Below are 27083 nucleotides of genomic sequence, written 5' to 3' on the forward strand. Positions count from 1 at the left end.
GTATCACTGTTTATGTTGCCAATATTAGATTTCTTTTTAAAAATTTTAGCTCCTTTAACACAAAGTAAAAACCGTGCAAAGTCGTTTTAACTTGTGACTTAGTGATAAGCATATGGGTAGATATTTTTCCTTGCATTTATTATTCATATTTATTTTCATATTCTTAACTTGGCATATTTTTCTCATTTACATATTAGGATCTTGATGTCTAAATTAGCACATTCTGCAATAATATAAAATTGTTAAAACTATTGTCATTTTCCTTATAACTTTTGATGTAGAGATTTCCTACAATTTTTTTTAGATATTCCAGTATATCTTTGCACCTTGGTGAGTTCCACTAATGCATCAAATAAGAAATGTAAAGGTATTTTCTATGCTTCTTAATTCCAATGGCTGTATAAAGTATGGATGAAAACATTTTTTTCTTTTTTTTGGTCTAATCAGTTTTGCAGCTATACCACTGAAGACTACTATCTAATACCATTGAGTGAATATCCTTTAAGTGGCTTCTCCAATAGGAAAGAATATTTTATCATATATTCAGTTGTTATATGTAGATGGAACTGATTGTGGATTCCTAATAATGCTCCAGTGATGCATGTTTTACAAAATGAAAGAAAGGCTTAATCTTCAGAATTCCTGTTAAGAAAGCAACTGAATTAATTTAGGAAAGTGTCTAAGTTAGGAGGGCATGGTTATGGACAGTAATGTTTTGCTCAAAGACTAAGAAAAACAATCTGTTGGTTCTGTCACCTACTCAAGAGTTTCTAAACTCACAAGCTGCTAGATGTTTGAAACCGTTAAAGGGGTTGATTTCACAACTGTATTGATGCTGGCAGAAACCAGGGTGGCATACCAAGCAGAAGCAAGAGACATGAGGTGCATTGATCAGGCCCAGAAATTTGAGTAAGTCACGGATGAAGGGCATTTCTCTTAACTCTCACTGACCAGGAAGCCAGGGTCAAGGAAAGTTTATATTTAAATCTCTAGGCGGCAGAGAGGTCTCTTGTAATACCTGAGTTACCTATCATCCCTGCATCACTCCACTGTTTTAGACTGTTGCTTTAAAAGATTTCTGATACATAGTAGGGGTGTAGGGGTGAGACTTCCCCTCACTGTAGAATCACTATAAAATAAATCACTAGGAATCTTGAAAGTCAGAAGCAAACCCAGAAGCCTATAAATTATAGCCAATTTGCCAATATTCTCATGATTCAGAAAGTTTCTCTCCATTTATTTCATCTTAAATGTTTTTAATATGTTAATGATTTCTTTCTAAAGGTCTAACATCTTTCTCAAATTTATTGCTAAGTATTATATTTTGTTTGTTGCAATTCTGAGTTGGGTCTTTTCCCATTATTTTCATTATTACTGATGTAAAGATACAGTGTATTCTATACTTTATTAAATTTTTATCGTTCATAAATGGTTTCAAAGCTGACGGCCATAGATTTTCCTAACCAATCAAGTCATCTAAAAATGAAGTATTTTGGTTTTATTTCTTCTTCTTCAGGTTCTGTCCATGGATAGTGTTAAGTAAAAATGAAGTTGATGGTGATTGCTGAATAAACTAATAATAAAAATGATGACTGTTTCACTCTTGAATTTATGACTGTAGAAATATAAAATCATCCCCACCTATGCTGCTATTCTGCTAGGTGATACTGTTTAGTTTGCTGACTTAATAAAGCTTCCTTTTCCTTGAAGTTCAACTAATGATCCATGAATTAACACAAAGCAGTGTATCTGACCAGACAGGAGCAGCAAAAGGTCCCCAATTCCAATCTGGCCAACACTGAACATGTTGATTATACAGTGTTATCCTAATAATGACAATGTTCATGAAAATCACGTTAAGAAATACTTTTGCTCTATAAAAATCCTACAATTACATGGGCACTTAAGTGCTATGTGCTCCTTGTACCCAAAGTTAGTCTTTGGTATTAAACTAGGCATTTAAGACCCAGGTTTCTTTCTGGGATGAACTATGTCAGGAAATACAAAAGCCACAGTTTACGAGAGAAATTTCTTCTTTATAGAAGTTCCACTATAAATGTGGAAGGGGTAGCAGATTAAAAATTCATTATCTTGCAAACCCTAATGATAGAATTGATTCACAGAACAATCATCAAGAGATGAAATAATGAGAGGAGAGGTTGATGGTAACCTCTCATTGGAGAGAATGGGCTGTTACCACTGACCAATTTCAGCATCACTAAGAGCGTGACAGACACTATGTGCTCCCTGATGTGATGCAGTGTGAAGAAAAAGTCCCATGTTTGAAGTATTCCTGCCCACCTTCCATCCAGCATCAAAATAAAACCTGAGCCTGAATCTAATGAAGTATTTTGAGCTAACTGCTAATTTGCAGGCAATTTAGAGGTTAGAGAAATAAGTTAACTGGGGAAGCTGACAGAAAAATCAAGAATGGGGATATTATATGGGAAAGCTTACAAAGTTTCTTTAATAAGTCATGGACAGGAAAGGAAGGGGAAGAGGAGAGAAGGAAATGGGTGAGGGAGGTTAAAGGGGAAAGGGAGGCAAACAGGTAGTGGGGAAGAAAAGGCATTTTATTTATTTTTTAAAAAAAAATTCTTTTTAACGTTTATTTATTTTTGAGACAGAGAGAGACAGAGCATGAACGGGGGAGGGGCAGAGAGAGAGAGGGAGACACAGAATCGGAAACAGGCTCCAGGCTCTGAGCTGTCAGCACAGAGCCCGACGCGGGGCTCAAACTCACAGACCGCGAGATCATGACCTGAGCCGAAGTCGGAGGCTTAACCGACCAAGCCACCCAGGCGCCCCTGTTTTTTTTTCTTTTAACATAAGAGACCGAAGAAGAACTGACAGGATAGCTTTTAAAAGCTATTAACATATCCAGTCTATACAGTGTATACATAATCTTTTTTATGATTTGTAATAATTATATCTGAAATGATTCTTTTTTTAAATTTTTTTAAATGTTTATTTATTTTGAAAGAGAGACATAGAGTGAGCAGCGGAGGGACAGAGAGAGAGGGAGACATAGAATACAAAGCAGGCTCCAGGCTCTGAGCTGCCAGCACAGAGCCCGACGCAGGGCTCGAACTCACGGACCGTGAGATCATGACCTGAGCCAAAGTCGGACTCTCAACCGACTGAGCCACCCAGGCGCCCCAAGAAAAGGCATTTTAATTACAGAGCAGTCCTACCAACCAAATGCTATCTGGATCTTGTTTGCATTTGGCACCCCAAATGTAATATGGCATTTTGAATCACAAGTGGAGGAAACTGAATAGGGAGATAATATCAGGTGATAAATAATTATTGTTAATTTTGTTTGATGTCAGAAACGTATTCTGGTTATGTAAGAAAAATGTCTTTAAAGAAGCGCATACTGGAAAATGTAGAAGTAAAAAGAGTTAAGACACAGGATCTATCTTAAAACAGTTAAGGAAAAAAGAGGAAGTAGATGAAGCAAATGTGGCAAAATTTGGTTAATTGTTAAAGTTGGGCCACAGATAGGGGGCATTTATTACACTAGTCTCTCTTCTTTTGTGTATGCTTGAAAATTTTTACAGTAAGTTCTTAAAATCCAGCCCCCCAGAAACATCACCTAGTAAGCTAAATATTTTCTAGTGTAAGTAAGAATAGAACTATTATTTACTACCTTTCCACATACCAAACATTCATGACCTATATAAAGCAAGGAGGCAAAAGACAGGACAGCCTGTCCTGCAACAGATGTGCCCACATTTTAAAAGATTCATTTTAAAATTAATTTTTCCCATTTGCCCGTCTGCAAACTCCCCAGCTGTGTCTTCCAAACCTTCCACCTTTCCATTGCATCCCAAATTACCTACTTGAGCCCTCTACTTCCTGTCTCAGCCAGAATTCTTCAAAATGTTGCCCATACCTGTTTTAATCATTTTCTAGGTCCTCACCCACCATTAAACCAAAGTAGTCAGCCTTTTACTCCCACTTCTACACGGAAACATCAAATGGTCTTCTAACTATAAAATGCAATGAATGCTTTCTATACCTTGCCTTACTTGGCCTACAAACCACTTTAAACACTAGCTGTGCAACCTTGGGAAAGTCACTCAGCCTCTCTGAACCTCAGTTTCCTCATCAGTAAGAGAGACAGAATAGCATATTTCTGATAGAACTTTTGATATATTCAATAAAATAACATATAATGAAAACAAAATCCACCATTAAACACAATAGGCGCTCAGCCAAGATAAGTTCTGACTCACTGAATTTGTTTTTCTGAGTACCTGACAACCAGGAAGGGTTTGCCTTAGCTAATATGAGCACTCTGGTTTCCAAAAAGGGTCATTTCCCAGACAATTGAGTCACCAAAATTTTTTTTCTTAAAAAAATATATATAGTAGATGGTATTGTAATGGTGTTGCATGGTGACAGAGGGTAGCTACACTTGAGGTGAGCACAGCATAGTATATAAACTTGTTGAATCAGGATGTTGTACACTTGAAACTAATGTAACATTGCAGGTCAATTATACTCAAAAGAAACAATTAAAATTAATCTGACTTGTTCATATTGTTACAGATATATAAGTATCTGTACAGAAAAACATGTTTAATTCTAGCCCAACAATACTTTCGGAAACAAAACTCCAGAAAAGTAAAATAACTTGTGCCCCCCAAACAAAAGATTTACATTTTGTAGGAGACACTGAATGAATGCAAGGTAAATTATTTTATTTTGGTATCTTCTTACCTCTTTTGTATCTCAAAAAACTCAAGCTGCTGCCTTCTTATTTTAATAGTACATATTAGTTGGGTCTGCATTTTTAAACACTGTTCCATTATTGGAATGACCCCTTCTTTAACCAATTGATATTTCCTTCTCTGAATGAGACTGACTGGTCTCAGCTAAGTAACAGGATGTAGCATGTTACAGTCTCACTGTGCTAACTGTGAAAGCATAGTATTTTAATATTTAGTAAATAGGTACTCAGGTATTCAAGTAAGTGACAGATGAAAGTTTAACATCCCCAGGGATATTAGGATTTATATGCTTCTCTTAAAACTTTAGATGAATTTCTACTGGGTAAAATGTGGCAAAAACACATTTCAGCTTGTAAGACTTCCGTACAGCCCTTATGCATGCCACGTTGAACACTTCCATCAGGGAACAGCAGTCATCACTTAATCTCCCTTTACAGAAAGAATTCTACAGCTTAAGATGTGACTGTGACTTGTGGCCTTATTTTCACAGCAATTAGGTTATTAAATTGGCTGGCTCTTGACTTCATTTTTAACAATTGCTTAATGATATATAAGACATTTTTCCACATGACACCACAGTTAAGTAAATTCTCCAAAAAAGTTTTTTCTGTTAATTTTATTTTTAAATAAATTTTAGTCTGCTTTCGTATGATTGCTTTAATATTTTCTCCAAGTAACTTATTTATTTTTTTTATTTTATGTTTATTTATTTTTGAGAGAGAGAGAGATAGAGACAGAGCAGAAGGGGGATGGGCAGAGAGAGAGGGAGACACAGAATCTGAAGCAGGCTCCAGGCTCCGAGCTGTCAGCACAGAGACTGACGTGGGGCTCCAACTCACGAACAGTGAGATCATAACCTGAACTGAAGTTGGACACTTAACCGACTAAGCCACCCAGAGACCCCTCGTCCAAATAACTTTTAAATTTAAATGTTATTCTTGTCCAAAAAATGTTTCCATTCAATGTTATCCTTGTAACATTTTAACATTTAAAATGAAGTAGCTCACAATATAGGTGTTAAGTCTTCTATTAAGTTTAAAATGGCATCAATTTTAATTCTTTGATTTTTTATATGAAAAATTATTCTAATTATGACCACAGTAGCACCTAGTAGTTCAATAAATATACCAAACAACTTCTTATGGTTAGCGTGTGTGTGCATGCGTGTATATATACATATGGCATTTTTTAACCAACATTCACCTAACTCAATACCAGTCAGGACACAGACCTATACAACACTAATGCAGAGCTAAATAATATCATGGTGCTCCAATTAGCCACTCCCAACCAGTCCTCTCTTCTTTAGCAGGAGGGAATGATGTTTAAGTGAGTCTGTGAGATCATTTAGTAAAGCAAACAAGTTTGTATGTGTACACATAAATTATACTTTATTTCTTTTCCCTTAAAATGCTTTATTATACTTTTTAATGAATTAGTAAAATTAACCTGAGAACTCATAATCCTATAGAACTAGACATGCCTTGGGGCGCCTGGGTGGCGAAGTCGGTTAAGCGTCCGACTTCAGCCAGGTCACGATCTCACGGTCCGTGAGTTTGAGCCCCGCGTCAGGCTCTGGGCTGATGGCCTAGAGCCTGGAGCCTGTTTCCGATTCTGTGTCTCCCTCTCTCTCTGCCCCTCCCCCGTTCATGCTCTGTCTCTCTCTGTCCCAAAAATAAATAAAAACGTTGAAAAAAAATTAAAAAAAAAAAAAAGAACTAGACATGCCTTAATAATGTTGCAAATGTCAGAGCTGCGAATGACCACTACAGCTATTTAAAACTGTTTTGTTTTTTTTTTTGTAAAAACGAGTCAAAGATATAAAAACATAATTTGGCATCCATTAAAAATTTTTTATTAGAAAAAATTAATCACTTACAAGGAAATCAGTTTGAAATTAAGCCGACTAAAGAAATTTTACATTCCCCTTGTGAAGTTCTGGAACAGTATGTAATTTATGTGAGAATATTTGAGAAATCCTAAAAAGTATACATAAAAATCAATACTGTATTTTCATTTGAAGGAACCATGTAAGATATTATGCAGAACAGAATTTTTTACTCTGTTATACTGGGACATTAAAAAACTTATTGAATTCTTAGCTCTTCATTTCAATTTGGTGCAAAAATTTGGGATGGATATATACAGATGTGTACATACATATATAGGCATATGCACCCACATATATATACATGACATATATTTAGCAAAGAGACTGAGATGCTAAGTGTCCTCATAATTTTAATAGGTTCTTATATCTAAGATATATGTGGCATAACAGGAAGTAGTTCTCAGATTTTCTGCTTCTTGTGTAAGTATTCTTTCCATAGCCCTAGTCTTCCTAGGGCCTAAACAGAATGATGGCATAATTCTTTGGATACCATAACACTATGGTATCAATTCTCAACTAGCAAGTGGTAGATAGCTAGTAAGTTTTCAACAGACACTTCGTGACTGATCGTATTTAAACTAACTATGGTCATGGGAAACCACACTTGTAGCATTCAAAGAATTTTCTCTCACTTAGCATCTTAACAATGAAAAATATTCCCATATTACAAACAAAAACAAGACGGTTATGAAATACATTAGATTTAACTCAAATATTTAATATGAAAACAATTCATTAGAGTACCTGCTTGCACTTATTATATAACTGAATCAATCGACAAATATACAAGTTCTCCTTTTACCTATGTAGACTTAAGTCACAGAATCATAGATCAAAGAAAAGGTCATATTAAATTTCACCCTGAAGTCATTTTCCAACTAGAATTACTCAGCAAAAATTATTTAACTCTTACATTTTTCTAGGATATCAAACTAAAAGACATAGTGAAAGTCGACATAAAAATATTTTTTTATAAATTTAAAAATATTTTCACAAATTACATATAGGAGTAGTAATGAATTATATGACCATTTTATGAAAGAAAATTTGTTTTCTAATGTAAGTAAAGTAACAAGTAGTGCTACAAGGATTAAGTTTACAAATGTCACAAATATACTGCAGACCTATTGTAGGAAGAAATTCTTTCTTTAGATATCTGCATGGAAAAAATACTTAATATCAACATAGTCATTTCCTCCTCAAACTTACTCTAATCTGGTTTAGACTCATCTCCCATGGGATAAATAAGATCTTTGTTACTTCTTTTCTTAGACAAGAAAGATCAGTTCCATGATGCCTGGGATGGACTGAGTCTTGGATTAAAGGCTGAGACAACCTTGGTCCTGGAGATGCAATTTATGGAGGCCTTTGAGTGATTGCTGTATTGCTGCTAAAGAGGGCCCAAAACTTGAGTGAGACTCTCACTGACATTTTGTTTAGCAGTAATAAAGGTAATAGTTCTTTGTAGTGTAACACCTATATATTTAAGCCAACATTCTGAAATTACTTCAGTTGGCGCAACACGGTGAATTAGGCAGGACACTTTGATATGAGGAAATTATTTCATCATTGTTCTTATTGTTGTTAACTGTAACATGTGGAGCCTTTAAGTACTTTCTATGTGCCAGACATTGCTCTAGACACATCAAACGATTATTTTTTCTATAAGGTATGTACTCTTATTGTCCCCATTTTACAGATGAGGAAACTGAAGATCAGAGGAGTTATACAAGTTTCCTAAAATTGCAAAGCTTGTAAATGCCAGGGTTAATATTTAAATCCAACCAGTCTGACTCCAGAGTGTAGCATCTTAACCATTACAACTTTGACATTTTTTCATGTAAAACTGCTTTAATAATTTGATTAAATGATCTATAGTATATGACATACATGAGGCATTATGAGTTTATTCTGCTTATATTCACATTTCTTGGTACTCAAAAACTTGAAGGTCTTTCCATAGTTTGTTTTAAGTAAGCTACATAAAAATCAAGACTATTTCAGTCTCTACCAATTTCTAAGACTGATTCCCAAAGAATTTTTATTCAATTTTTAAGTCAAAATGAATCACTTTATTTCATGAAGTAAGCTGATTAAATGATCAGCATACTAGAAATCAATTCTCAAGGTATCTTTAAGAAAGACCTGCTTTGCTTTTATAAAGTCACAAGGCACTAAACTTTGTCATTACTTGTTTAATATCTATCTTCCCTGACAGTATAAACTATAGGGTCCCATCTGTCTTATTCATGACTATATCTCCAAAGCCTAATGCCATGCCTGACATAAAGCAATTTGCCAGTAAGAATTTATAGAATGAATGAATTGGATTGGCTCTTTTATCTCTTGTTTATTTAGTAAAGCTCTCACCATAAATAGTAGCTTAATATTGCTATTGACATCTATTTCACATATTTTATATACTTATATGACTATATTAATTTTTAAGATGTGCCACAAATTTCCTCCAAATAATACTTATAATTGTTATCAGCAAGAATTCCTTCTTTACAAACTTCTGTCAAAGACTCTTAAAAGAATGAATTCTAGAAGGCACTCCATTTTATTTTCCACATTTAAAAGGTTCTTCCTTATATAATGAATTGAAAAATGTTCTTTTCCTTCTCACAACTATGAACAATAACTTTTATTAAAATTTTCCTTTCTCAAACTTCCAATTCAATACCATTGTTAATCACCATTTCTTCTGACAGTAGTAGCTCCAAAATTCTAAACAGAAGCCATCATATTACGACATACGCGCTCAAGCAGATACTGCATTGTTTGTTAATAGAATTAAAAACTGATTAACTACTGGTAGACCTTTGTTTGCTCAGAAACAAGGGCTATTTTTTTACTGATTTCAGTAAAATAAATGTAATTTATCATCTTCATTCTGTGATGTATACCTATCTATGTTTTTAAAATATCTTTGTATGGGGGCGCCTGGGTGGCGCAGTCGGTTAAGTGTCCGACTTCAGCCAGGTCACGATCTCGCGGTCCGGGAGTTCGAGCCCCGCGTCAGGCTCTGGGCTGATGGCTCAGACCCTGGAGCCTGCTTCCGATTCTGTGTCTCCCTCTCTCTCTGCCCCTCCCCCGTTCATGCTCTGTCTCTCTCTGTCCCAAAAATAAATAAACGTTGAAAAAAAAAATTTTTTTAAAATAAAATATCTTTGTATGGCTAAATGCTCATCCAGCTGATATCATAGACCAATCAAAGCTAACTGCATAGAAGCAAAAAGAGCTGTCAAAAAAATGTAATGTCATGAGCGCTGTAAGGCATGTTACACAGAAAGGTACAATTCCCTCAAGACACTCCTGGAGGACTTCTTTCTTCTAGCATTGTTAAGTGGAATTGCCTACGTATTTGAGCTAGGAACTTCAAATCAGAATACTGAGGTTGGCGACCTTCTTTTGAATACATCCAGGAAAAAATAAATTTAGACATCACTGCAGAGATGAAATTCAACATAATAATTTTAAGTAAAAAGTTAACAATGGACTTAATTTTGATTCTTCTATTTGAGAAAGATGTTCATTGAATACTTTAAATAGCTTACACATTTTAGTAGTAAATGAGGCAAAGATCATTTCTATTGTAAAACTAAGCTTTTTGAATTTTCATTGCATACTAGATTGCATTCAATTTGTTTATACTATCAGATGAATAAAGAAAAGCTTGTCTTCAATGAGAGTTTTTAAAAATGTTGACAGATGGGGCGCCTGAGTGGTTCAGCTGGTTAAGTGCATGATTCTTGATTTCAGCTTAGGTCATGATCTGAAGGTTCTTTGTTAGATGGAGCCCGATGTGGGGCTCCCTGCTCAACAGCATGGAGCCTGCTTGGGATTCTCTCACCTCTCTCTCTGTCCCTCCCCTCCCCCTGCTCATGCATGCTCTCTCTCAAAATAAACATTTAAAAAACTAAAAATATTGACAGATCTAACATATAAAAAAACGAACTTCATAATTCTTCAAACATCACTTGTGTCTTTGCCTTAGATGAGATTCTGTGTCCCATAGAAAAAGTGTAAACATTTATTAGGCATCCAAATACTCTTCCTTTTTATTTGCAAAAATTTAATGAATATATGTGTTAGAATAAATTTATAAAAGAAACATAAATTTTACATTCTTTTCTTTCAAAAAGGGATAAAAATTGATTAAGGAAATCATATTGTCATTAAGAAATGTCTACATGTAACAACTCAATGATGTAAATGAGTGATAAATAAATCCCTGTACTAGGTTGATAACAGAATGGAACAGTTGCTAAGAGTGGAGAGTAGTTATTTTATGGTTGACATCCTTTAATTAACTTAAATTCAGCTGAAGAAATCAGGGTCCTCATTCACTTTATTCAATCCTGAAATAACACATCCCCTAAGAATTTCTCACATAAGAATGCTACGTTGACTAAATTCTTGATGTTATTTTCTTGTAAATTCTTTGGAAATCTAAGAAAATAGACTAGCAGCATAAAACATGTATTTCTCCAAAAAGTCTTTCTGCACACTTGCTTAGAAGATACCCATTTAAATAGAATTAGAAACTTTAAAAGTTAAAACAATTTATCAATTGGGTGGCGCAGTCGGTTAAGTGTCCGACTTCGGCCAGGTCACGATCTCACGGTCCGTGAGTTCGAGCCCCACATCAGGCTCTGGGCTGATGGCTCAGAGCCTGGAGACTGTTTCCGATTCTGTGTCTCCCTCTCTCTCTGCCCCTCCCCCATTCATGCTCTGTCTCTCTCTGTCCCAAAAATAAATAAACGTTGAAAAAAAAAATTAAAAAAAAAAAAAGTAAATGTATGGGTTCTGTGCTTTACACACCCACCATATTGCTTCTTACTCTCATAGTGACTTTTGCCCTTTCATAGTACTGGTTCCAGTTGCAATTTCATATTTGTCTGCATAATTTTTCTACACTGTAATTACTATCTACATGGAAGTTCAAGAGCAGTTAGAAAGAATCTCTGTTTTTAACTGTGACATTTTATCCCTGGCACCTAGCTGAATGGATGGCACATAACAGACAATCTCTAAAAACTGGAATTACTAGGTAGATGGGTTGAAGGACAGATGTTGCCATCTTAGTTCACTGTCAACATCTGAACGCTTACATAATGACAGATGCTGTGCTAGGTGCTTGCCACATGTGCTATTCCTGTATGTTTATTATTAAGCTCTAGGAAATAGTTAAAAATATGGTCACATTCAGTTACCATCATTTTGACACCTCTAATTGAGCAAGACAAATTACTCAAACTATGTCAATCTCAAAAATTGTAAGTGTGACAACAAAAATCACAATATATTATTAATATCTGAGCTTCAACACCCAATTTCCAGTTATCTGTGTCCATGAGAATACTGAAATAAGCTCTGACAAACAGAAATGTTTTTATTTTAACCTCTATAAGCTACTACTTTCACTCCTGTCCAAAGTTAACATGACTAATCACAAATCTGAGAGGACACAGATGTCCAAATCAAGGCATATCTAGGAAACAAATACAAAGAGAATAAAAAGATTACGTTTAAAGTCACTTGAAGCATACTAAAATATAGCCAAACTTAAATTATATTCTCAATGCAAATGTGTATAAGGCAGGGGAGAGATGTCAGAATTTTGTCACCAAAATTTGACAGTGTGCTGTATTATGAACAGATACTCCACTTCATTTAAACATCTATCCTGATAAGTTAGTATTTTCCACAGAGATGTTGTAGCAATGATACAGTTTTAAAAACCTAATGCTAAACTAAGCGGATTTCATTATATGATATACTTTCTTTCTCCCCACCCATCACTTTATAACGGACATAAAAAACAAAACAGAGATCAATATACTATTTTATTGCAAAACTTATGACATTTACTTTTGTAAGAAGCATATATGAAACTAACAAATTCAGTTTTGTATAAATTTTTTAAAAAGGTTAAACTTCATACAAGCAGTATTTATAATATGCTATTTTTTTAAAGAGAACTAGTTCTCTACAAAAAAAACCCTGAATGTGGTAAACAATTATGAATTATATAACTTATTTTTTACACTTTTAATTAGTCTTCTTATCAACATTAAGCATATAAAATCTCTATAAAACCATTCTTTGCATGTATTTTGTTACAAATGTAAGTCACAGACATATAAATTCAAACATTTCGCATTATGTCCTAGATTTTTAAAGTTCTAAAATTTTAATTCAAATAATAAATGGTATGCTTTACACACACACACACACACACACACACACACACACACACACACAGACACATTATAATTTAAATGAAAACTCTTACCATTGACTTTCTTTTGATAGTTAATCACGCCATTAGTTTTTCTTGATAGGGCCTTCCTATTCAAGCAGACAGTAGCCAAATCACAAAATGACATTTGGATGCTCACGTCTTCTGATGGGAGTTTTCGGCCAATTGCCAGTTGAGAATTTAAACTGAAACTAAATTACCCAAACTTCGTTAAGTTGTTTCCACACCCACCAACTGATAATGAGCAATGACTCTAAACTGGAAAATAAAGTGAGTGACTTTGATTTATCCTTTTAAGCAATCATTATGTTTAAGAAGAAATGCTAGGACAAAAGAAAAAAAAAAAACCTCTAAAATTCTAGTATCATCCGAGAACAGTTTTAAGTGAACTTCTAATTTTTTCTAACAAAGTTCCCTCAATTATTTTATTACCCAAATTAACACACAATAAAGATGGCATTTATTCAATGATATATCTATAAACTGTACTGTTGCAAACTTGAACCCTGTCAAACACTGACTCCAAATATTAACTGTAATATTTGGAAACATTTTGATAGTATCATCTATATTCATAAAGTATTTACTAAATCATCAACTACTTGTAGTACCATAAGAAGTTAAAGGTTACACTGAAAAGACATGCTCTGCCTGCAAATATTGTTTATACTGAGAAGACAAAAATGTATGGACACTAACTTTTAATTATAGTTCAAAAACAACTCGGCCCTTTTTCTGCACCAAATTTAGGCTCTTTTCATCTTAATTATTACAGCTAATCTTTGTAAAGGTTGTCAATTATATATGATTTTTAACCATGAAGCTTTATGGTTGTTGAGCTTCACAGTCTGTTTTGATGCTTCTCAAATATTAGGCATATTAAACTGTTCCTATATGTGATTAAGGTATAGTACAGAGCTCCAATAATTTCTGCCTAGTTACAGAATCTGACCCATTTTAATAATTTTTTTATCCTTGACCATTTAAGTGTTTGGAAAATATACAACAGAATAAAGCTAAAAGGAAAACATGAAAGGAATGGAAAAACATGTCCTGAGGTATTGCATTTACCACTGATTAAAAGTTATTTCTGAAGGTCAAGTATAATAGTCTAAAATTAAGTACACATAATTAGATTGTTATGTAATACTCAGATTAGAATGCTAACCATAACATGTAACCCCAATTCTCACATATTCTATGTGCCTACTCTCTCTCATACACATACACGAGCACACGTGTACACACACATGTACATCTATCCAACCTACACCCTGACAGGCTTTCTGCTATCAATATCCTGATACAAAAGCATTATGTAAGAGAGAATATAAGGTGAATAATCAATTTATGGTAAAATCAAGAGAAAGTAACTTTGGCACAAAGTCCAGAGCTTAACAAAATTGCCATGTCTTTGAGTTAATCACACTGACCCCCAATTTGATATCCTAGAAAAGGCTTATTCTGTTTTATTCAATAATTTTAATCCAAAATCCTCAATAGTAATAACATTTGCAAACTATTCAGTGACTAACAGAATTCTTTCCTGGGTACTATGAGATACAGAGAAAAGATGAAATTCCTTTCTCAGCAAGTTTACAATACAAAACATAACATGGGGGTGGAGGAAGGAGAAAAACAGCTCAGAAAGACATAGAAGTGGTGAGATTTTCAAGAAAAAAACAAATACACTGGGGCAGCTTAAATTGTTTGAATGAGTTTGTCATATGTGAGGCTGATCTGAGAAGACTTTATAGCAAGAACATTTTTAAAGCAGAAAATATACAACCATTTTATTCTTATTTAGCCTAATGAAACCCACAAAGCAAAAATTAATTACAGAATACAGCTACAGAAGTAGTCCTGTCCTTACTCTGGAATAAGACCAAAGATACATTCTTTAGTCAAATGAAATTACAGAACATTGGATGGATATATATATATATTTTTTTTTTTCTAAATGGGCCTTCAGTAGAAGAGAAATAATTTTAAATTTGCTTATGTCACTCACTCTAGTAATGCTAATCATCATGGCAGTAACTTAATTTTTAATACAAGACACATAATCCTGAAGCGTACCATGAGATTAATAAAATCATGAATCAAAAAAAGCACAGAATGATTTGCTTGGTGTGAATAACATTATCGATAATGATCCTGACACAACAAAACCAGTTTCACATTCCAGCAATAATGAACAGCAAGGGACCTGCCAATGTGTTCGTATCTATCTATCTATCTATCTATCTATCTATCTATCTATCTATCATAGATAAAATATGTCCTACTAATCTGTAAGAGTTTTAGATTTTAACATTATCCCTAATTTTATAAATGAGGAAACAGTTCCAGTAATATGACATTATTTGTGCTAAGTGACACAGCTAGTCAATAGCAAAATCAAGACCCTTAAAGAACAAATGGTTTTATTACTATATTCAAGGAAAGAAACTGTTGTATCTAGAAAAAGATGTAATTTTCTTAGAAAGATTTCAACTTTTTAACCTCCAAACTACATCTCAAACACTCATATAATCAGCCCCAGCAAATGCAAAGAACCAGCGCATAAAGTTAGGGAGATAAAGCTGTATGATTAAACTGAACTTTCTTTATACGCTTTATAGCATACGTTCAGTCTTACACCAAACTCATAGAGACTAAGAACATGGGTTTGAGGAATATATAAAATGTATCAAATCTTTTTATAAAAAAATACAATTTCCTAGAATTTGCCATGATATTACTTCTATTTTTCTTTCACTTCCTGGCACCCTCTTTTACCCATTTTTCATAAATTGTCTAGCAATTTAAGCATGCTACATGGATAGCATTAGAAATAAGTCTTATCTTGACTGTTTCAGGTGATATAACTAATGCCAACTATATATAAATGGTCAGAAAGAGAGGTTCAGAATATTTGTAAATGGGAAATATAAAAAGAAATAGTCAAAATACTGCTTAGATTTATTTAGTTGTAAGGATAAAAGCTGGCCACTAACTCAACTGAGATTTCATTGTCTATTCAGTCATAATTCATAAGATGCTTCTAGTGAAACACAACATCTTTTTAGTTCAGTTGGTCTCAAAAGTTAGAGTACTCCTTAGGCAAAACCTAAATTCTTTCATCACTCACCACTCCTTAGGCAACACCTAAATTCTTTCATCACTCACCAAAACTCTTTTGAACAGGCAATGATGCTAAACAAATTAATTCCAACTTACCACTACCACAACAATCACATGTCTGTATTTATGAATAAATCTCAATAAAGCTCATTTATTTCCTTTGGAAGTAAGAATCCTTGCTTTCTTAGACTTAACTCACCTTTAAATTTCATACATCATTCTTAAACATAAAAAAATTTTAAATCACATCTTTGATTCTCATTCAAACCCTGCCTCCAGCCCACTCACCATTCCCTTCCCAGTATTTCTGGGAAGTTTTTAATAGGCAATTTTGTAGTATTTCATCACATTACATCTATGGAACTTCTCAATCAAGGTGTTCATATTATTGTGAGACAGCTCCTTAAAGGCAGAGGCTATGGCTTTTTGTTTCTTCCCTCTGATACCATCAAAACTCAATGGCTCTAGATGTGTATTTAGAGTACTTACTAAGCAAATGATATCCTTACAAGCTGATCTGTAAATGGGTTAATTAAAAGCTATGGACAATTATAAAATTTTGTAACAATAAATATGTGATTTACTAGAGCACCCATGTAGTATTGTTTCAGGTTACTGGAACTTGCTGCAATAGGGTAAATACAAAATGGTCTTGAGAACTCTGCGAGATTTTTAACTCGTCTACATGGTTTATAGAATAACACCTACCTCTGCATTAAAGAAACAGCACTCACTAGTAGTGTATCAACTCTTGAGAGATATCAACAAAATATTTCAACATGATTCGTCCTATTGGCTGAAAAAAATGTCTCCTACATTTTATTAAAAAAATATTTTTCTTGCCTCTGAATTTGTATTTCAGTCTTCAAAAATATTCCACCTTATTTTATTCATATGATCAACCAAATTAATCAACAAAATCTTGTCCGATATCATTTATTTCTGATTAAAGAGATATTACAAGCTACTGTATTTTAGGGATATTGACTCATTAATCATTATAGTATCATACTGAATGAAGTAGGCAAATGTCATTTCCAAAGTAAGTGGGACATTAATTTTAAAACATACAGGGAACTAGCATTTGTTAAGATATCTCCTACACTAGATTTAAGATCCATTATTTTTAATCCTCACAACCCTCAGATAGAAGTATAACATGCCTATTGCCTATTTTCCACCTGTGAACCTAAGATTCTGGTGCTATTAAATGATCCAGTTATAATCGTCTTCAGTGTCTGCCTAGCTTCAAAATCCAAGCCCATATCTCTTACAGTAACTACCTGGAACACATGCCAAGTACCACGCTTTTTGGGAAAAAAAAGGGGGGGGGGGTGTTGGGCACAAAGGGGCAGGTTCATGAGACAGAGAGATAAAATACATCATAAAATCCAAGTACTTCCCTCACTGAAGTGCTCTTCAAGCCCATTAAGAACCTTCTTTCTCTTTATTCACAAATACCTTCTCTGCATGCTAGTAGCCATATGAATTAATATCAAGCTTTGAAAAATAGAAACACCATTTAACAATACGCAAAAGAACAATAGCTATGGAGAACTGTTCGCTGTTAAGGACAAATGGCCCTATGACATACCTCAGTAGCCCCTGGAGACACCGTATTAACAAATATTCATCAACAATTCAGAATCATTAAAACATAAAGGCTTTCCAAGACACTTTCCAATAAGAATGGCTGAGATGAAAGATTTTAGCAAGCAAAGAAGGGAAGCATCTGTTATCTGGAAATGTACTAATTGAATATCCAGTGATGATAAACTATTTTATCTAGAAACCTTCAAGAAGTATACATGCTATCATTCTGTATTTTCAAAACAGGATACAGTAGTGTGAAATCAAGCATTATAAATTTGGAGGAAAAAACAGTATTAAAAATTCCAAAAAGTATGAAGTTCTTAATTACCAGAAAACTACGGGCCCTGTATTAACACAAACTGCCATACACTATGCTCCTTTCAAAATAGACTTTTACAGCCTCACTACTTCAAAAATGCAGGTGAAATATTTGTTGTTCCAATATACTTTTCCTCTCTCTTCCCTTCTCTCTGTACCATTACACTGAAGACTTCTCATTTTAACTTGAAGAAAATGTTACCCCATGTAGTATGGCAAGTGGAACAAATTCACATTTAACATTATCAGAGGGTCTTTAGGAGTTCTGATACTCTCAATACCAGACGGTGTACAGGCTGACTCTTTAAGAAATGTTATAGCTCCTGTAACAAAACCCAGTTTCTCTAGCATCTTAAGCAAGGTTTCACACAGTAATTATCACTGCAGTACATAATTTAGCACGTGTGACCCTTTCTACAGGAACAATTCTTTTTTAAAAAAAAATTTTTTTTAACGTTTATTTATTTTTGAGACAGAGGGAGACAGAGCATGAATGGGGGAGGGTCAGAGAGAGGGAGACACAGAATCTGAAACAGGCTCCAGGCTCTGAGCGGTCAGCACAGAGCCCGACGCGGGGCTCAAACTCACGGAGTGTGAGATCGTGACCTGAGCTGAAGTCGGCCGCTCAACCGACTGAGCCACCCAGGCGCCCCTGTACAGGAACAATTCTGAAACATAGCAGCCAAAAGCATAGTTATTTATGTGCTCTGTTACCCTGATTTAGGGGGGAAAAAAGACAAAAGAGGATCAGTTCCATACAAAGAACACAGTACTCCGCAAAAACAAGTAAAGTTTAGTTGAAAGGGAAACGGAGGAACTAAGCTGGCAACTGAGAAGCATAAACCATTTTGGCCTAGATTTGTTTGTAATGACAGTGTGACCCAGATACTCAATATTTGGCTAATATCTAAAAATCTGAAAACTGAAAGAAATGGTTTAAGTTGATTAAATATTTTAGTCCAAATGATGGGTGCTTAAAAATATACAATTAGCATTTTCTATACAGAGATTTTTAAAACTGCAAGTATTTTTGCTTTGTAAGTAATCCCATGAGTTATATTTCACCTTTATAGCCATATAATAAGGATGAAACTATTACTGAGACCATGGTACAAAAATCTTCTGAAGAGCAGAAGGAGAATATACCCTTTGTAAAGTAAAGCTTATTTAAGAAACTATTTATATAAACTTAAGTTTGTTCCATTCATGGCCCACACAGTTCATTCTACAGAGTTGTCTATTAAGTGTCGAGAAAATTTTTGGAAAAAAATTCCTCAGTAGCTATCAAAGTGCTGCTAACGAGGGTGCTGGAACAGGAGACAGAGAACAGACCCACCAGACACCACCTCATACTTCCTGGGAGTGACAGGGAAAGCTGCTGGTGCTTCCTGTAAGCAAAGAGTTCAGACAGTACATGCTCCTTAATGCACCTGTAGCGACAGTACTGAGTGTTTATCCAGTGCTTCCTTCCTAATGATCCACGATTTGATTCAGTATCCAAGTCTCCCCCAGTAGACCTGTGGACCTCAGGGGAAGCGGACAGACCCTGAGCCTCCAGTCTAGCCCACAATTAGTCTAATCCATTATTATGGTAAGTCCCTTCTCCCTTGCCAATGATTAGTTTAGGTGTTTTAGAATTAGACAAATTTAGGTCAATGAGAAGCAAGCAGGGGTGAAGGTAAAGGGTAACTGCTTAAGAGAAAGAAAAAAAGCTATAATGTCTTTGAAAGTGAAGTTATCTTCTTTGGATCTGAAAGAAACATATAATCCTGATTGCAATTGGTAGCCATTCTGTAACTACAACACTGGGATAAACCAATACTGTGTAGAAAAAGTAGAACAGAAAGCCAAACTGAATCCTTTAAGAAATCACTGAGCCACCAACCTAACAATGTATGTCTGCTGCAATAACTCACTTCTGGTGCTTTCTTATGAGTTAATTAATATCCTTTTAAGTCAAAAATCAGATGAATCTGGAAATGAATTAGCTTTTAGAAAACCGATAGGTGCCAAGTTCTCAATACTTTCAGAAAATTATAAAACCTATTTTTACCTATTCCTGGCTTTTAAAGATATATATATATATATATATATATATAAAGATATAATATAAATATATTATTTTTCTGTATTTTCTTAATTGCCTATAACAATTGTATATTATATATGTTATTGGAAGGCAGTATTCAAAATATCAGAATGTAAAAAACAATTGAGCCTCTTCTTGATCATTAATACAAAAGTCAAATTATGCTTTTAATACAGTACTGCAATGAGTCCCTGATCTACTCAGATTGCTATAGTGTGATTTCTCTGATATCACAGGTCTCTTGTTTTTGCTGTACTTTACTCCTAACTGTTTAAGAGAGAACCATTAGACTTTCATCTACATTTGATTGGTTCCCTGTACCCTATACACTCCCATCCCACTCTGAGTTCCCAGTCATGCATATTCAGAGCATTGAATTTGCTAGAAATATGCTCTGAAACTTATAAAATTATTTTGGGGACAGTGAATTTTTCTTTGAACTTAAACTAAATACCATCTAGATAATTAGTTTTGTACTTCTTATAAATAATATCTCATTTCCTCTTTTCTTCTTTTTCTTTCCTTCCTAATTTTGATGTTTCCTTTGCCTAGAAATAATTTTGATCTTTTCCCAAATATAGAAGACCTCTATAAAGCAGAAGGTATAAAACAGAGATGTTTGGGCCAAATATATTTCACAGGCATATTTTGCACAGTAGTCACAGAGTATTTTTAAAACAGCTGAATTAGTTACCAACTAATTCACATAAAGATGTGTATTTTAGGATCCTTTTGAAAAACTAAAAAACTTGGCAACAATCAGCATTAATTCTTACATGGCCACAATCAAGTGAAAATAGAATACTGGCTGTCCCTCTCCCCACTAAGATAAGCATAAACTTTCTACAAGTCCAGTCTCCATATGTCCCTAAATGGCCTAATTCTTCACAGTCAGAAGTCCTTATTATTTGACTTGCTGCTCCTAATACAGCAGATAATAACACCCCTAAGTGCACAAAAGATACTGTTGGCCAAGAAAATAAAGCAGTTCATAAGGTATTCAGGGAAGCAGGCTTCCAAAATTTTCTCCTCTTGAGTCTTCTAATTTAACTAGGAGCCCGTTTCTGGAACCAATGATCCAGCAATAACTTATAAAGAAAAAAGTGTTTCTTAATAGAATGTTCCTTGAAACAAAATGGTTTAAATTTCTAAGTTTCAACCAATCAATCAAGAATAGGAGAATCCTAAATATTCAGTCAACTTTCAAGTCTGATACTGACTAAAGAGTGGTATGAACAAGGTAACATGCACTATATATGTACATAAAATTATTTATATGCTTTACCATATAAATTAAGATGACAAATTCTCTTTTGAAACTAAATTCTCCCTACGCTATTTAATGGAATCAAGTAATAGGAATTAGCTCAATTCACAAATTACTTAAGGAATAATGCTTTCTAAATTATATAATATAGTCACTTCCTAACATTCAAGCACAAGTTATTGAAGGGATTTTGGAGAGTATTTTGCACACATCCTATGCATGGAATAACAATAATACTGGGTTTGTATTTCTGTCAAATCCCTAGGCTTTGTCTACCTCAAATATTTCAAGTCTATCACCTTCTCTCCAACTCAACTGCTGTATCCATCATCTCCAACCTCATGTACACAAACAGCTTGTAACAATAGGCTTCTATATTCACTGCAGTCAGATTCATGTTTTTCAAATGAAAATTTAATCACGTTACACCTCTACTTAAAACCTTTCCAAGGCTTCCCAATATCCTTTAGGATACAGACTAAGATTATATCATCTGTTTCCTACATTCCTCTCCATCTTTATTTCTCCTCCTTCTCAATGCTCAGATAATACTGGAATCCTTTCCATTCTTTTGCTTTTGCAGACACTATTTCTGCTACCTGCAATGCTCTCTGACTCATGCTGGTTCTTCCCAACTAAGCCTAAAAGTTACTTCTCTTGTCCTTGCCTGATTTGCCCATTAATACTACCTCACCATGCCAGGCAGTTAGGTTTGCCTATTACGTACTCTAGTATCACCCTGTAAATTCTCTCTTACTGTTCATCTTAGTTGTAATTATTTAATTTCAGTTTTTTCCAAAGTTTTTGGTTTCATGAGAACACAGACCTTAATTGTTTTATTTAATGTCTTGCAATATAATTTAATGTAATTCCAGGAATACAATACTAGCATTTAATAAATATTTGTTGAATAATGGATCTCTTAAAATTGAAGTTAATCCATAACTAAATTATTGTTGAGAAGGCAGCACAGTACAGTAGATAATACACTTATCTGGAGGTCTTGAAGACCTGGTTATTAGTCCCGTATCTACTACTTACTGTGTGACTTTAGGTCTCAAACACTTGGATTCTATACCTTAATAACACTATCGAACACCTGATCTGTCTTCCTTATGCAGTTGTTGGGAGGGGGAGAAAATGAAATAGTCTAGTACACTTTTTCACCTTAATATTTTTCAAATCAAGAGGAGTCTTAGAGTAAATATCAGAAAAACCTGCCAGTCATTACACGTTATAATACCTTGTCACTGCCTACCCAAGTGCGAACTTAGACATGACCAAGAATGTACCTTTTGTCACCTCTGTTATCTGCAGATAGAACCATATACAGTGGAGTTTTAACCTAACATCAAGATCTTCTGGATGACTTTCAAGAGAAATTACTTAACTTCTAATAATATGTAATATAATTAGTAAAAAAAAAAAAAGCTACAAGTTTAATTAAATAGGAAATGGAAACCAAGCCATAAATTTAAGTATGCTACCAATTCTAAAGGTGTTAGAGGTCAAGAGTAGCATGTGGCTGTAATGCTTGTGGCTAAAAGTAATTCAGAATAATCCTCAGATAGAATGTTCCTTCCTCCCACAAGAAAAGTGTCTCATTTTTTCCAAAAAGAGAGGAAAATGTTATTAAATCAAAGGATGTCTCTTACAATTGCTGATTTATTTGAATAAAATATAGTAATATGCATGAATACGTTCCACAAATTATGTGCCATACAAATAGGTGCCCATTGTGTGCTGTGTACAAAAAAATAATGCTTTACATAAAACTTAATAAAAGCTTCTCCCAAAAATTACCTATAAAATCTATGCATAAAAATAAGATGAAACAAGATTCTAATGTCATTAATTTTTTAGAGGAAATGAAATATTCCCCTTTTAGTAGACAGACTTGCCAAAACAGACTCCACTTCTTTCACTCTGTTCTCACTTTTAGCATGTCCCACATAATCCGGAACACTGTCATATGTCTAATTATTTAAAATATTCTCCTGGAAACCCTGTTCTAATATGTAATCATTACTACTGTCCAAAAATTCTTCCTTATGTCTTTCTCCATTCTTTCAATTGTCTGTTATATTTAATGTGATATTTTATTTGTGTCTTTGCAGATATTGTTTAAAGCCAAATCAATATCCTCTTCAATGTGATCTTCAAGCGTGAAATAGGACACGGGCTTTCACTTATTTTATACAAGTAGTACCGGTTTTCTAGGACTTGCTTACCTGGTGACCAAAACCATGTACTGACAATATGACAGGTTGGTGGTACTGGTGACTACTGAGACTAAAACAAACAATACGTGACTCAAACAGAACCAAATTTTTGCCTATCAGTACCATGCTCCTTAAGCAAAGGAAGTATAGTAACTCTACGCCCTCCTTATAAAGGACCACTGGAAAATTATATATCTCTTCAGACTTCTTTCTCTGATTCAGTTTGTTAATCCCTATGGCAAAGGACTTATATATTAGATTGTAAATAAATTCTGGAAGATGACCCAGAAAGACCACTTAGGAAAAGTCACAAGACTTCCCTGCATAATGTAAGGTAGAATAGAATGTAGAGCTATGGCAAATACGAACAGCAAACTTCTTTAAACATTTTTACCAATCAGCAGTTCATTACATTGTAAACAGCCCATACAAAACAGTTTATAAAGAATTTTGCATGAAACAGATGCTTAAATTAGAAGACCTATAAATTATGTGGCTGTTATAAACTTTACTCAAAGTGGAACCATCAATATACCTTGATAAGGCTGATAAGACTTTAGATAAATTATGACTCATCACTAAAATTATACTTTAAGTACTATCATCACAAATATATACATTATTTAAACATGAAGGTCATGGGGAAAGGTGTGGTAAGAGTAACTGAATTTCCAGCGCTATGCTGTGTACTTCCAAATCATCTCATTTAACTGGTAAATTTTCCTGTGATGTTAACATTACTATGTGAGTTGAGAAAACAGTAAATAATAGCCGTTAAGTGACTCTATTATAAAGTCAGCATACAAATCCTCATGTGCTTGAATATACCAGTTTGTGAAACGTGGTAATGGCCAACAGCTAAACTCAGAAAAAAATTCAATACAGTTGGAGTTTCCAAAGTTGGCTACAACAGTATGTCCCATCCCACTTTCTCTTTTATAGTGTGATTTCCTGTGCCAAGAAATAAAACCAATTTGCCCTCCTCTTGATATGGGCTGGTCTTGTGATCTGCTTTGACCAACAGAATGGGCACAGTGATTCTGGGTCACTCATGAATCTGGGCCTTCAAAGAGCTACAGCTTCTGCCTTTGCCTTTTGGAACATTTTTTCTTGGAATCTGGCTATCCTGATGCGAGGGAGCCCAATTAACATCAGAGAGAGGCACCCTTACCGAAAACTAAGGGCCAGGGGCCAGCAACCTGCATCCATTGCCAGTCATGTGAGGAGGCCGTTTGAGTCTGCCCTGCCTTCCTAGCATTACAAGGAAAGCCACACAAGGCAGAAGATTCATCCAGTCAACCCTTAAAATGATGAGAAATAGTAAATTAACTGTTGTTTAAGCCACTAAACCTTAGAGTGGTTTGTTATGAAGCAACTGATAAGTAAAACACTATTTCCCTTAGAAATGTATTTCAACAATACCAGTGTCAGCACTTAAATGGCCGATAAAAACCAGAATATACTTGGTTTCTGTGACTGAAATAGAATTGTGAAAAAACATAATAAAGCCTAAGCTTTAAGAATTACTAAGGGTTTGGGCACCCAGGCGGTTCAGTCAGTTAAGTGTCTGACTCTTGATTTCAGCTCAGGTCATGATCTCAGGGTTTGTGAGTTCGAGCCCCACACTGGGCTCCACACAGGGCGTGCAGAGCCTTCTAGGGATTCTCTCTCTCCCTCTCTCTCTCTCTCTCTGCCCCTCCCATGCCCACTTTCTCGCTCTCTCAAAATAAACTTAAAAAAAAAAAAAGGTTACACTTAGTTTATTATTTTTTTTATTTATATATGAAATTTATTGTCAAATTGGTTTCCATACAACACCCAGTGCTCATCCCAAAAGGTGCCCTCCTCAATACCCATCACCCACCCTCTCCTCCCTCCCACCCCCCATCAACCCTCAGTTTGCTCTCAGTTCTCAACAGTCTCTTATGCTTTGGCTCTCTCCCACTCTAACCTCTTTTTTTTTTTTTTTCCTTCCCCTCCCCCATGGGTTCCTGTTAAGTTTCTTAGTTTAAATAAAAAAACCAGTAGGGTTCAGTGCTTAAAATCACAATGTGTCATAAAATGACAAGGACTATTTATGGATAAAGTTAATACTGACAAATCACTAAGTCTTAAAATAAGAAAATAAGAAGGCATCACTTTAAGTTCAAAAAAGAAAGACAAATAGGTAACAAGGCAGAGTTTGGTTAGATCAAAATAGATAATCCAGATTAAATTTCTTAGCCTATGTATTATAGACTACCATCATATGAATAGTATGCAATAAAATATACAGCACTAAATCATACTAAACATTCTATCTTATTCAGAAAATTCTTCAAAGAAGAATTAAAATAGCAACACACCACAGAAGGAGCAAAATACCAAATATTCATAAATATTTCCAGTTGGCAGGGTCTGGATTACAGTCTACTGTCTTACATTAAACATCTATTATATGAAAGTACTGTTATACCATGAAATATGCTGAGTACACACAAATTAAAAAAAAATTCTTTTAGATACTCTTAGGGATAGCAGATGCTAATTGATTACAAAAAAGTAAGAATATAGTTGATTTATGAAAGATAACCATCATCTCCAGTGGTGTCATTGACAAGGAGATTACTTAGATAGACAATTGCTTTGATCCAATAAAACAGAGTCTCTTATGATTTAAACAGCAGAGAGAAAATAACCTGGCATAATTCCTACTTTGCTGCTATAATAAAAGGTAGAAAAATGGAATTTCACATATTTAATGTAATCTTATAATTCTTACAATATAAAGAATTCTAAAATATCACATAAAGAATAAAAACAACTCTCATGTTTTACCAAACTAACTCTGTCATTTCATCTACTTAAAAAGATTTCTGAAAAACTAGAAGAAATTCAATGATTTACTCAATTTTAAAACTCAATTTTATTTTGAGGCAGACACTATGGAAAATACTATATCCAAAAGGAAAAATGTATTTTGCTAAAAGGAACTCCCAAGGCAACTTTACCATAAGGGTAAGGTCTAATGATTTATAACTACTACATATCTTTTCAGTTGCTACTGGAGAATACACATTTAAAACAGATTTCGTTTTCTTAGGTTGACCTCAGATATTCAGTGAACATTAAGGTTGCAGCAATGCCCAAGCCCTTGCACATTCACACAAAGTTACTCTTTGGCTGTAAAGGATCCTTTTAAAAGAGAGAAAGTGAATATAATGGAGGAGAAAGGGACTGGGGAGGAAGAAAAAGCCGCTTTTGTGCCATATGAATTATTTATTCAGTCAAGCAATGAACTCACTATTTCCAACTCTAACAATCTATCAGGGAACTCTAAATAAGTGAACTCAAAGAGTAATAAAGTTTAAAAACTATCACTACTTACCAAGCTTGATTTTTTTTCTACTTGCAAACATTTTTAACTTTGTAAATTATATTTTTACAGAGTAATTTATAGTTCTAACTTATAAGTTTTATAAATCAGACAAGAAGTGTCAATTTTTAAAAGACCAAAAAAATCAGCTAATAACTTTCATCGGAGGATATTAGGAATTAACAAACTATGTTTTTGTTATTTTTTAAAAAATA

The 27083-nt window shown here is 34.3% G+C and overlaps 1 protein-coding gene and 1 long non-coding RNA gene across 4 annotated transcripts in view; one reads left to right on the forward strand and one right to left on the reverse strand.

Annotated features, from left to right (window-relative positions):
• Positions 1-27083, reverse strand: part of ZEB1 (zinc finger E-box binding homeobox 1) — a 208867-nt gene that overhangs the window by 149655 nt on the left and 32129 nt on the right. The window lies entirely within an intron of this gene.
• Positions 7928-24669, forward strand: LOC121014650 (uncharacterized). Of its 2 annotated transcripts, XR_005783330.1 has the most exons (3): positions 7928-8042; positions 23409-23557; positions 24456-24669. It is a non-coding gene; the product is annotated as an uncharacterized LOC121014650 (long non-coding RNA). The 2 variants fall into 2 exon arrangements; XR_005783329.1 differs by lacking the exon at positions 24456-24669 and having other exon boundaries at positions 23409-23721.

Source organism: Herpailurus yagouaroundi, unplaced genomic scaffold, assembly GCF_014898765.1.
Source record: "Herpailurus yagouaroundi ecotype Mexico unplaced genomic scaffold, PumYag 203, whole genome shotgun sequence".
NCBI classification, from domain to species: Eukaryota; Metazoa; Chordata; class Mammalia; order Carnivora; family Felidae; genus Herpailurus; species Herpailurus yagouaroundi.